The sequence below is a fragment of the Bos indicus genome, chromosome 7 (assembly GCF_029378745.1).
Source record: "Bos indicus isolate NIAB-ARS_2022 breed Sahiwal x Tharparkar chromosome 7, NIAB-ARS_B.indTharparkar_mat_pri_1.0, whole genome shotgun sequence".
In the NCBI taxonomy this organism is placed as follows: domain Eukaryota; kingdom Metazoa; phylum Chordata; class Mammalia; order Artiodactyla; family Bovidae; genus Bos; species Bos indicus.
In genome coordinates this window covers 65,856,551-65,869,853 of record NC_091766.1, presented here as the reverse complement: position 1 = coordinate 65,869,853, position 13,303 = coordinate 65,856,551, and the positions used below count along the sequence as shown (strand labels likewise).

At 43.4% G+C, this 13,303-nt stretch overlaps 1 long non-coding RNA gene and 1 other non-coding gene across 2 annotated transcripts in view; both read right to left on the bottom strand.

Moving 5' to 3' along the window:
- LOC139184208 (uncharacterized) overlaps positions 1-13,303 on the bottom strand; it is an 86,826-nt gene that overhangs the window by 62,198 nt on the left and 11,325 nt on the right. The window lies entirely within an intron of this gene.
- LOC139184293 (small Cajal body-specific RNA 11) lies at positions 10,522-10,660 on the bottom strand. The gene has a single exon (XR_011567882.1). It is a non-coding gene; the product is annotated as a small Cajal body-specific RNA 11 (non-coding RNA).

Genomic DNA, 13,303 nt, shown 5'->3' with positions numbered 1-13,303 from the left:
AACAATTTCCCCCTGGGAGTATTATCTTTCCAGTCAGCAGCCCAGCCCTCCACATTTGAACATAATCATTAAACACCTGGCAAGAAGTGCCACCCCACATACAGTTTAATAACTCACATTCCAATCCAATTACTGCACGCTTCATCAACAAGTGCTTCTTAGAATACAGCTGTTTCTCTGAGCAAGCAGACTTTTTAGAAGGGAAATTACGATGATTATCTTTAAGATACAGGCATGAATAATAAAATCATTCCGCCTCTCTCGTCACTGTTACCACTTCCCTTTCAAGCTGTCTTAGATGGGGACCTCAATGCAGCCCGTGTCTCAACACAGCCACCCTTCCCACTCTGGACCCTTTAGTCCCCTCCACTAAGGTCTGCCCTGTCTCTTCATCAAAACACATCTGTCCTAGGTCCTAAAGGAGCCAAAGGATTTGACAAGGGTCCTACTTATTACCTCTTCATCTCTGACCTACTATTGCATGTGAAGTTGGAGGGAATTTGGTGTGGAGATAAGAAGCGGAGTGACAGTGAGGCAACTGTATGGCTTGGAGCATCTGACCTCTTTCTGGGTCCCTGAGTTCCCACCTCTCAAATAAGAGGATTGGATTAGACCAGGAATTCTTAGACCAGGAGTGCTGGATCTGATACCTCTTCATCTGATACCTCTAAAGCTTTTAATTACATAAACCAGTCAGTTTCCTCCACTGATTAAGCTACTCTGAACAGGGCTTCTGTACCTCGAAATTAAAACAACTTATGTGACAGTATGTTTATATGTAAAATGCTCTAAGGAGAGAAGTCACAGTTTCCAGGAGATCTTCAGAGGAATCTGTGACCCCCGCCTCAAAAAAATATTTTAAATCCATAAACTAGGAAAATCCTTCAGGTCCTTTTGTAGCATTAGCATTCTGGAATCTTATGACTCTACGAAATTCTAAATTTTTGCTTTGACTGATAATAGGTAACCCACACCATTCAAAAATAGTTTTTTTTTTTAATAAAGTTGATCTTTTCCATTATAAAAGAAATTACATGCTTATTACAGAAAACTATAAAACTATAGAAAAATCAAAAACTAAACAGAAAGACAACCACTTCTAATATTTCTAAAGTTCCCTCTCAATTCTTAAGTTTTTCTATGTATAATCTTAGGGAGGTTTTTATATAGCTGAGTTCATACTATATGTACAATTCTGTATCATTTATTTTTCACTTGCCATTATCATATAATTCCCACATGATCATAAACTCTTTGTAAACAGCCTTTTTAAATGACTTCTTCGCATTCTGTTGAATGGATATTTTATAACTTACTACTCCCCAAATGTTGGACAAAATGAGGTTGTTTCCAGGTTTTGTCTTTTTTTTCCTTGCATTTTTTGTTTTGTTTCATTTTTACTATTCTATTTCTTTTTGTAAGGGAAGACTCCTTGCTAAACATAAGGAAAGGAGGCACTAGCTCTGGAATGCCTGTGACCATGTCAGACCTCATGGGGCAAGAGGCGGAGAGCCATCCAGACACAGGGCAGTCCCCACCTGGCCATGGAGACAACTCCTGGGTCCTACACCAATCCAACGTTAAGCCATGTCTGAGCCTCTCATTCTTCTCCCATTTGGCTTCCCTGATAGCTCAGTTGGTGAAGAATCCACCTGCAATGCAGGAGACCCCAGTTCTATTCCTGGGTTGGGAAGATCCACTGCAGAAGGGATAGGCTACCCACTCTAGTATTCTTGGGCTTCCCTTATGGCTTAGCTGGTACAGAATCCACCTGTAATGCAGGAGACCTGGGTTCGATCCCTCGGTAGGGAAGATCCACTGGAGAAGGGAAAGGCCACCGCTCCAATATTCTGGCCTGGAGAAATCCATGGACTGTATAGTCCATGGGGTTGCAAACAGTCAGACACGACTGAGTGACTTTCACTTTCACTTTCCAGGGCAGCACTCCTGGCCTCAAGGAGGAGGGTCTGCCCTGATCAGTGGCTTTGGGAAGCAGCCCCTTTCACTACAACCAGCCCAGTCCTCTGTTCTGTCCTGCTTGTTTTTGGTAGGTCAGGCCCCAGTTTGGGCAGCTCTGCAGTGATCCAGCTTTGTAACAGAAGAGAACTCACACTCTGTTGTCCAGCAATAAGAAATCTCTTTAATCTCCAAAATCTGTCTGATTGGGATAAAGATGGTATTTGGGTCACCTATCTCCTTAGGTTTTGTCTAATTTTTCTATTGGTTTAAGTAAGGAAGAAGGATGCTATTTATCCAACCCCTTCAAAACCACAGCTAAGACAATAATATCCTCCCCATTGTTGCTGAGTCTCTTTTCTCCTCATCCTGCAAGTGGGATGTTGGGGTTTGGGACTCTGTTTGGAGGACTTAGCTAAAGACAGAACCTCTTGCTACCCGTTTATCTTGGCAGTCAGTACTGAGCTCAGATAGATACCAGAGATAATAGAGGTTGTTATTACCTCTAACAGCCACTACTGTTTCTTGAGTAGTAATCACGCACTCTGCATTGTGTTAGATGCTTTACACACATAGTTTATGCTAACAAAAACCCTGTGAGGTAGATTGTCACCTCCATTTTAAAGTGAGGAAGCCAAGGCTCAAAGGGGTCCTATAACACCAAGAGTCACACTGCTAGCAGTGGCTAGGCTAGAATTCACACTTAGATTAAAGCCCATGCTGAAAGCTCATGCTCTTAACTTCTTGGCAACCCCATGGGTCTCTAAGGAGGGGCTGCGGACAGGAGCAGGTGAAAGAGTCAGGACCCCCACCCTCCCTCAACACTCAGTCCAGGGAATTCCACCAGGCCACACCAGTCTTTATCTTTCCAGAGACCACCTCCACAGCATCAGTGTGGTTCAAAGGGACTTGAGGGGAGCATGCTATTTATTTTCGGCTTCTGGATTTTGATGGAAAATTCACATAACATAAAACTTGCACAATTCAGTGGCATTTCGTACACTCACAATGTGCACAATCACTGGTTCCAGACCCTAGTTTTTTATCACCCTACTGCCATTTTTATTACCCTAAAAGGAAACCCCAGTACACTGTCACTCCCCAGGGCCCCCTCCCCCCAGCCTCTGGCAAGCACTCATCTGCTTTCTACCACTTCTGGCGTGCCTATTCTGGATATTTCATATGAATGGAATTACCCGCAGGAGACTTCTCACGGGTGGTAACAGCTCCCAACTCATTCACTGTGGTCAGGGAAGCCGCCTCAGAGCACAGGGTAGAGAATCCTCATCCTGCCGCCTGCTCTGGTTCCTTCTCTGCCCCTGGGCTGCCTCTCTGCTGTTCTCTCTTTGACCATCCACCCTCTCCTCCTACCTCCCCTACACATTAACTCAAAACAAATAAACAAAACCTTTCCCACCAATGAGTCAGTGACCTAGGAAGTGTAACGATTCAACCCTCTTTCTCCTTGCTCAAGAGTGTCAAGACAGGGACTTCCCTGGAAGTGCACTGGCTAAGACTCCTTGCTTGAACCAGATCCCACATGCCACAAATAAGAGTTCAAGTGCCACAACCAGAAGATGCCACATGCCACCACTAAAGATCCTGCATCCTGCAACTAAAGATCCTATTCACTGCAACCAAGACCTAGCATAGCCCAATAAAAGAATAAATAAGCAGGTCAAGACAAAAACGGCACTGATAGAGTCAGAAGCTCAGCAGTCCAAATAGTCTAGGCTCCTACAGGAGTCCTCATTCAATGAGCATACAATTCCACTGTCGCATCCACCTCCACCCATGCTACCCTTCACCCTTGTCGTGAAGCTCTGAAAACTGTATACATCCTTATAATGTATTATCTCTTCTTTCAAGATGAATTCTAGTCTTCCTGTAGTAGTTATGTGGTGAGCAGTGAACCAGGGTTATCATTCCCGTCTGTGAATACCTTCCCTTCTGGTTGGAGAAAGCAGAGGAGAACCTGAGTTACTCAAAATGCTACTGTCAGAGCGTGGAGTAGGAGAGGCAGAGAAGGGGTGACTGACGGAAATGCAGGACCAAGGAAGCCAAGGGGGGCGGAGGGATTCTCTGCTGAAAAAGGACTTCTACATCTTTCAGGAACATCCTATGGAAAAATTAACTGAGACAGAGACCACCTGGCTTTCTCTGGGAAGGTACAGAGGCACACAGCATCTCCCTGGAAGTTCTCTCCTGGTCCACAGCTGGCATGAAGGAAAAGGTATTCACCACAGACTGATAAAGTTCAACAATTTCCTAGGCCAGTTCCAAATTCCCTGCATCTCAGCCCAACAAGACAACTACCTATATTCCTGTGACAGAGAAGGGGAAGGAAAGACTCTCAACAGGAGAACTGGGACAGATGAAATGCAGCAGCCCTTTTCCTCAGTCCTACTGTGTACCCCCCTGCCTCTTCTGAGTGTATCTGTGGCGTTCTGTGACCTGAATATACAGTCATCACCATGAAGGCTCTCATTAATCTCAGAACTGTGTCCCCACCACCACCACCCCAACACACACACACATACACACCTCCAGCATCACTAAGTCAATAGGCAAATACCCATGATCTCTTTGGGAGGTTATTACTCAGTGGATTGAAAATATAGAAATGAGTGTTCTATGGCTAACAAGCCTAACCCTGGATGCTTAAATGGGAGCCCAAAACACTTCCCTCAGTCCTGATACCCTCTTTTTCCTAGGGCTGTCGCAACAAATTCCCACAAACTGGGAGGCTTAAAGCAACATAAACTCACAGTTCTAAAGGCTCAAAGTCCAAAACCAAGGTGCTGGCAGGGCTATGCTCCCTCCAAACACTCTAGGGAAGAATGCTTCTTGGCCTCTTCTGGTTTCCGGTGGTTGCTGTTAACCCTTGACATTCCTTGGTTTGTGGCATCACTGCAGTCTCTGCCTCTGTCTTCTCACAGAGTTCTCCCTGTGTGCCTGTGTATAGATTTCTCCTTATAGACACTAGTTATTGGATGAGGGCCCACCATCATCCAATATGACCCTCCTCTTAACTTGATTACATCTACAAAGATCTTATTTCCAAATATGCTCACATTTACTGAAGATAATCTTCAGGGAGTTAATACTTGAAGGTATCTTTTGGAGGAACACAATTCAACCCACCACACCCCAGAGGCCTTTCATGTTAACAGTTACCTGTTGTCAGTTCCTCAGACCCCAAAAATATATCACCAACACTACAAAACAGCAGTATTTACTTAGCACTAAGTGCTACTTTACATGGATTTTCCTGTTAATCCTCAAATACTCTGTGAAGTAGGAATTATGACTCGCACCATTTGACAAGCAAGAAAATTGAAGCTTTAGAAAATTAAGTACTTACCCAGGGAATATAGTGACAGATTCAGGATTTGAACCAAACTCTGACCCTAAAGCTCACCAAAGTTCTTTCATGCTTTACTTTCTGAGCTTCCTTGGTGGCTCAAATGGTAAAAAAAAAAAAAAAAAAAAAATCTGCCTGCAATGTGGGAAACCTGGGTTCGATCTCTAGGTTGGAAATATCCCCTGAATGTGTGATTTGGGGCAAGAAATGCCCCTCTCTGGGCTTCAAGAGCCTTACCTGTAAAAAGACCAGTTCCTGTAAGTTTCTAAGGGTTCTTCCCACTATGACTCCAGAGTTTTCTGAGTTTTCCCATCCAAGGTAACCCATCACTCTGGCCAGCTGATCCACTTCTAAAATCTACTGCAGAAAGGTCTGCTCCCTGACCCTCTCCCCTCCCCACCAGCAGACAGACATCTTGCTGTGTGTTTCTTCATGATTCAAACAAACAGGACTTCAAATACCCTTTTCAAAATTCGATACCAGGCTCTGACAGCCTCATGAGAAGCAGGGATCATTTCCATCTGCATATTCGCTTCGGGGACAGTCTAACTGACCCACAGGGAAACCCCAGCTCCACCAGCAAGACACATCTTTACAGCACTTGGGAGAAAAACTTGCATTTCTAATTTGTTTCTTATCAGCAGTGTGCCTCTGGACTAAGTGAGAACATGTCTTTCACTTGACTTAAATGAAAGTTCAGACTCCAGTTCCAGAGAACAGATTAATGAAAGGGACTTTGCATTCCTGACCCCCCCTCATCCTGGCATTTTCCCTCTGCCTTTCATTCCACTCTTCAGCTCAGCTACATACGCAGGGCTCTAAACATCATGACAGGAGAGAAGCAGCAAGGGAAGGGGATGGGGAGTGACAAAAAGATTAGGGTCAGTAAGGGAGCTGGTAGAACCATAAAGAAAAGAACATTGCTAAGAGCGAGCTGGACCCAAAATGATCACCAAATCACAAATCACTTTGGTTGTACTGGTTTTAGGCATATTTTCTCTTGCAAGGCTCTCAGCAATTATGTGAGGCAGCTGTGCATGGTCCCACTCCACACATGAAAAAACCAAGGCTCAGCTTGTAAATGAGATTCAGAGCAGGTGTGGTTGGTCCAAAGCTGCTTTCCTCTACAACCCTGGAGCAGCAAGGACCACACAAAAAATAAAACAGTCCCTCTTTCTACAGCTTGCATTGCTCTTGGTGTCATGGCTGCCAACTTACAAGAGTAAATTCTTTACTCTTCCTCATGAAAGAGGAGACAAGATTTTGTTCTAATGAAGCCAGTAACAAATAAGACTACCTCAGATCCAGAGTACCAGAGAGAATCAACGCTTGGGAAGAACTGGAATAGGAGGAAAGGGAGAAAGAAGTCCTCTTCATCCCAGTTCTCCTCCCTCTGCTCCTGCTGCAGCGTCAAAACCAAAGGCTGAATGATTCCTGCAACCTCTCCAAGCAGCAATTACACTGCACTCCCCAGCCCCTCCCAGCAGAGGGGCAACCTATCCTCATGTTTGACTTCCTGCGGTTCCGTCATCTGTACGATGAGGGTGACATTGGTAGGTATTTCGTATACATCCTGAATCCACATCCTGAATCCCAGCTTCTCACTCCTCCAATTCCTAAGACCCTAACCAGCCACAATACAGTGCAATAGACACCTAATTTATCTCTTTCCTTTTGCTTTTACTTCCTATAGCTACACTGTCTCCCCAGTAGGCACAGTGGTCTTTTTGAAATGTAAATTAAGTCGTATTAACGTCTTGTTCAAAACCCTCTGATGGCATCTCATCATTCCTAGAATTTAAAAAGCTCTTAGTCATGGGGGAATTCCCTGGTGGTCCAGTGGTTAGGGCTGCAAGTTCCCCTGAAAGGGACTCAGGTTCAATCCCTGCTTGGGAACTAACATCCTACATGCCCCACCTGTAAATGAATATGGTAATTCAGGTGGCTTCTAGATTATAAGAAAGCCTCAATAAATTTTTATTTCCTTTCATCCATACTAACAGGGTTGTCCCCTCTTTACCAAATTTCACAGCCCCGTTTTGAAGGAATTTGACATCTTCAAGCTTTATCAGCAGCTCTTGCAACCCCAAATTGTTTCAAAGTGGGGTTGCAGGAATTCAGTGGCCAGCAGGGGCTGTATGCCCTCTTGGCCTCTGAGGAGTGGGGCTCAAGGTGAGGCATATTTATAGGCTATAATTAAGCAAAGGGACCAATAAGATTTTCAGTTCTCCCAGCACTGATTCCCAGCTGCTCAGAGAAGCTTCAGAATTCCCTGACACAGAGCTGCGAGCACCGGAAATACTCTCATCTATGGAAACTCAAGGAAAAGAGAAGCAGCCCTGAGTCCTTCTGCATGGGTGCTACCACTGGCTCAGCCACAGTCACAGCTGTCCAGGCCAAGGAGAAGCCTCCGGGTTTCCGTGGGAAGTTCTCCCCTCCAAGCCTATCCGCTGCTCCCCACACCTTCTAGTGGCTGGTCTCTGCTCCAATGTCGCCTCTTTAGAGAGACCTCCTCTGGCCACTCCATCTAAAAGAGAAGCCCCTGTCACCCTCCACTCCTGGCCTGACACTTTACAGCATCTATTATATGTCTACTGGGTGATCGTCTGCCTCCCCCATTGAAAGGCAGGCTCAGTGAAGGGAGGGAATTTGTCTCTCTGGTTCCTGCTTTACCCTCAGGGGCACCTCAGACAGTGTCCAAGCAATTAGAAGGTGTGGGATAAATATTTCTCAATAAATAGAAGACAGATATGGACATATACAGAAAAACAGATCTAGATATAGATGTAGATACAGATCTAGAAATACAGACATAGGTGTATCAGGGTCAATGGCAAGCCAAGCAGATTTTTAATCAATGGCTCCTAGCACAGGGTGACAAGAAAAGCCACAAAACCTCCATGTGTGTGATAATGTTGATGTTCTGTTAGAGAAAACTCAGCTTTTAGTTTAAGGCTGACTCCCTATGGACATGGAAAGCTCTGCCGGGTAGAAGTAATGTTTGCACAGAATGTTGAGCCAAAGGCATCTGCAGTTCAAGTCCCTGATAGGGAAACCGAGCCCAGAGAGAGCACGGGGTCACACTAACAACAGCAACTGATATCTGCAAAGCACTTTTTAGTGGGGAAGCATCTTCACTTCTTTTCTCATTTGATCCTCACAACAATTCTTCTAGGCAAGTGGTGGTAATATTGGTAGCACTGTATTATTTACAACTGCCAAAGTATAGGAGCAACCTAAGTGTCCATCAACAGATGAATGAATAAAGATGTGGTATGGGGACTTCCCTGAGTGGCTCAGTGGATAGAAATCTGCCTGACAGTGCAGGGGACACGGGTTTCATCCCTGGTTCAAGAAGAGTCCACATGCCTTTGAGCAACTAAACGCGAGCGCCACAGCTACTGACGCCTGCTCGCCGAGAGCCTGTGCTCTGCAACGAGAAGCCACCACACGGAGAAGCTTGTGAACTGCAACGAAAAGTAACCCCACTCGCTGCAACTAAAGAAAGCCCACACAAAGCAACGAAGACACAGCACAACCAAAAATAAAATTAATTTTTTAAAGATGTGGTGTGTGTACATATATAAAATGGAATATTACTCAACCATAAAAAGATTTAAATTTTGCCATTTGCACCAACATGGATGGACTGAGAGGGCACTATGCTAAGTGAAATAAATGAGATAGACCTTACATGGTGTCACTTACATCTAGATCCTAAAAAATGCAACAAACTAGTGAATAAAACAAACAAGAAGCAGACTCACAGATAGAAAACTAGTAAACTAGTGGTTACCAGTTGAGAGAGGGAAGGGAGGAGGGACAATATAAGCATAGGGAGAAAAAAAGGGTTATTATGGGACTAGATGAAATCATGTGTTTGAAACACAAAAATTGTAAAGCAGTATAGAATTTAACAAATCTTTCATTCAACAAAAACTGCAATAAGATAAAATAAAAATACTGGTAGCATTATAATTATACTGAAATATAATAATTAGCATTCTGAACTGTGTACTTTAAAATGGCTAGCTTGGTAAATTTTATGTTATGTGTATTTCACCACAACTAGAAATTTTTTTAATTATGTATGCGTGGCTCAGATGGTAAAGAATCTGTCTGCAAAGCAGGAGACCCAGGTTCAATCCCTGGATCGGGAAGATCCCATGGAGTGGGGAATGGCTACCCACTCCAGTATTCTTGCCTGGACCATTCCATGGACAGAGGAGCCTGGCAGGCTATAGGCCATGAGGTTACAAACAGTTGGACACGACTGAGTGATTAACACTAACATATACAAAACTACTAGCCACAACTATATTTTGTGAATGAAGTCAATAAAGCTCAGAGAGGCTGTAACTTGTAAAACTCACACAGTAAGGAATGTGTGGGGAAGCCAATCTCATATTAGGACTTTCCCTGGACCTTCTCTACGGGGAGAGGGAAACTTCACCTGACAAACATGCCAAGAATCAACCTCAAGCCACAAGATCACTGCCATTGCTCTGAGTTTTCCAAGGAAGCTTCTAATACACTGCATCCAGCACAGCTGTTCAAGCAGCTCTGCTGGAGAGACCCGCCCCTTGTGTGCTATTGTGCCGAGGGGCGGCTGATCCAACAGACAACGGCTCAGTACAGACCGTGTGTCGTTTACTCTCATTTTGTGACGATTAATTTGCTCGGGGACTAAGGGTGTTCAGTGGTTACATTAAGATGCAAAGAAAAATTAAACATTTATGCATCCCTTATCTCCTCATTTCAAGACAGATAAGTCCCATCAGTGTCTACACAAGATATTTTCATTGACATTGTTTATCTGTTCCACTTGACTCCAAATTACACTTGAGAAACAAGAACGAACACACCATGGTGTTTTTATAGAGAAGTGGTGACTACAGGGGACCAAGTACTAAAGAGAAAATATCTAGCCTGAGATTCCACTGCAGCATAAACTCGGTGAGATATGACACAAAGAATCAGGCCCAAACATGCAGGAGCACAATGAAGTTGGAAAAAGCCACCTGGGCCACTTGAGTCCCTGCTTAATATGCAGCCCTGTGCAAGTTGGGTTTCATTTCCTGTGCCAGCTTTGCTCTCAAATCTAAATCACTGTGTTAAGAAGGCATCTGAGGGTTAATAAGAAGTTACAGTCATAGCCTGGAATGTAGTACATCATAACTGTCTGCTTCTTTTTTTTTAAAACTGCCCTTCGTGCCTTTAAGAGCCAGCCCTATTCTTAGGACAGCTCTCCTAAACTGAGAGGGAGACTGCTGTGTGTCCCGTCAGCCTCCCCTGTTAGAATTGAGCACAAGGGAGGAGAAAAGACATAGGCCCATACGATTGCCTGTTTTCTGATACTCCTCCAACTCTCCCACTTCACTTAGATCACGCATCTCTTTCCTACTGGCTGCCTGGTCTTGATTTGATATCAGGCTTCTCAAGGTAGGGTGGCATAAAGATTAACTTTGGAACCAAAGAGAGCTGCATTTGAGCTCCATCACTTACTGTTTATATGAACTTGGAAAGTTACCTAACCTGATGGATCGTGTTTTTTCAACTCATAAAAAGGGAATAACATTGCCTGTCCCCGCAGGATTGTTGTGTGAATTAAGTGAGATATTTTGCACAAAGCAGTGGGTACAGTGCCTCGTGGCAGCAAGGGTTCAATAACTGGGCTACTCATGATGCCTGACTATACCAAACACTGTATTAATCCCAGAGCACACTTTGAATAAGCATTTATTAGCAGTTATCACACGGTCCTGAGAATGAATGATCTCTTGGTTTTTATTTTATTCAGCATGAATTACGCTTTATTGAGCACATATTATGTGCTAGGCCCTGCTGCATGTGGTTTGTGTCTTAACTCATTGAATTCTCACACAGTCCAATCACTCTGTGGGCAGAGGGGTGCAGGCTGGTCGGGGAGGAACACACACCCAGGCAATCTGGCTCTGGCACCTGCCCTCTTAACCTCACTGTCTCTGCCCAGGAGCAGCTGCTACTTCTTCTGTAACCAGAAAAGCAAAATATTTTTTAAGTGATTTAAAACAGTAAATACACACTCACTGAACCACTGTCAGCTCTCATCTGAATTTGTAAGAATCTGATGACTGAGAGATTGACACTTCTTTTAATTCAGATGAAAGTTATCGAGAGCCAGGTGTTAGGTACAAGGCAAGATACTGTGGGAAATATAACAGAAGAAATGATGTCTTCCCTTCAGGGCCTTTAGATTTGGAAGATGAGATATTATTGCCAGTAGCTGACATTCATTTAGTGTGTGCCGTGTACCCACTGTGCTAAAGGCTTTCTCTCATTCAATCCTCATGACAAATTGATATAATAGGTATGATTAATACCCACGAGGTGCAAATGAGGAAACCAAAGCCTTTAAATCTTAATAACTTGCTGGGGGTTCCAGGAAGAAAAGCCTGTACAGGCTAAATGCCACGTGGCTGCCACAGGCAATGATTCTCATCCATCTTTCTCTTCCCCACTGTCTTAAAAAGCAGGCCACCTGGTAAGTGCTTGAAACATTCCTGGCAAAGTGCATACCCACTTTTCAATAAACTCCCATTGCTAAATATCCATGCATTTACCAGACATTAAATTTTACATGCACATGATTACAGAGTTAGTAAGTTCTAAAGAACTTCACCTTTAGAGTTTATGGGCCTCTACCAGAATCTCCTCTCCCACCTTCACTTCAGCATTTGGAGATGGGCCTGAAATGGAGAGGGCACTGCCATCTCCTGCTCTCGCCTCCTAATTTTCAATTTCGAGATTTCTCTTATACCTGATTTATGGCCCAACAGGGCTCATTCTAGCCCACAACCTTGAGCTTGTAAAATGTACAGGAGAAACTTTACTAATGACTGTGTTCGTCTTAATGCACTGTAGGGAATTTTTTAAGTGAAAAAGGCTCAAATAGTAGAGACATTTTAAACAGCCAATTATGAATAACAATTGTTTGATGGCCCAGCACCGCAGATCTTTCAGCTCATTCAGTTTTCATCTAATTAAATGTTTCATTTCCACGGGCAGCGTGCGGTACAAACTTGTGTCTGCTTTTGTCGGCAGGAGATAATCAATAAGAAAAATGTGGATGCATTTCAGCATTTATTAGCAGCTCAATTGGAAGCTGTTTTATTTTAATAACATCCTTGCCTTCATTCTGTTCAGGATAAATCGACAGCTTTGATGAATAAAAGACGACAGAAAACTAGTTTATGTTATCCCATTAAAAGAAATCAGAGAATGAAAGGGAGCTGAGAAAGAAATTGAAGAACACTTTAAAGATGCATTTTCTGTTACCAAGAAAAGGGAGAAACAAACAAAAACGCCTTCCATTCACTCTAAAGGACAATCAAACCTATTTGACTTCAGCTAGATATCCCTCCTAAGACCAAAACAATAAACTCCCTCATCCTGAATCTTTCTACCACTTTTATATGCAGATCATATTTAGTAATTCTTGGTTAACTTCCATTGGAGCTGTAATATTGATCAGAAAGGGGAGAACCAGGTACAAAATGTCGTTTGTTCACCAGAAATAAGCCCAAACCCCCAAAGCTCATATCCTTAAATAGTAGACAAGCTGGTAGGGTAGGAAGCCTTAGAACAAATACACAAGATCCACCATGGTGAGGCATTTACAAGAGCCTTCACACCTTGGTAAGTGGAATTTAAACTGATCTGTGGCCCAGAAGACCTCTCTTTGAAATCTCGCTTGGCATAACCAACCACCTACTGGACAATGCCATGTGAGTATCTCTCAGGCATCTCAAATGTAACATCTAAAAATCTGAATGTTTTACCACACTGCGACACCACTTCACAATCATTAGGGTGAAGATTATAATTTAAGTTATTTAAGTTATAATTATTATTTTTAAAAATTAATAAATAACAAGTGTTGGAAAGGAAGTGGAGAAATTGGAATCCTTGTGCACTGTAACACGTGCAAATGTGAAATGGTTC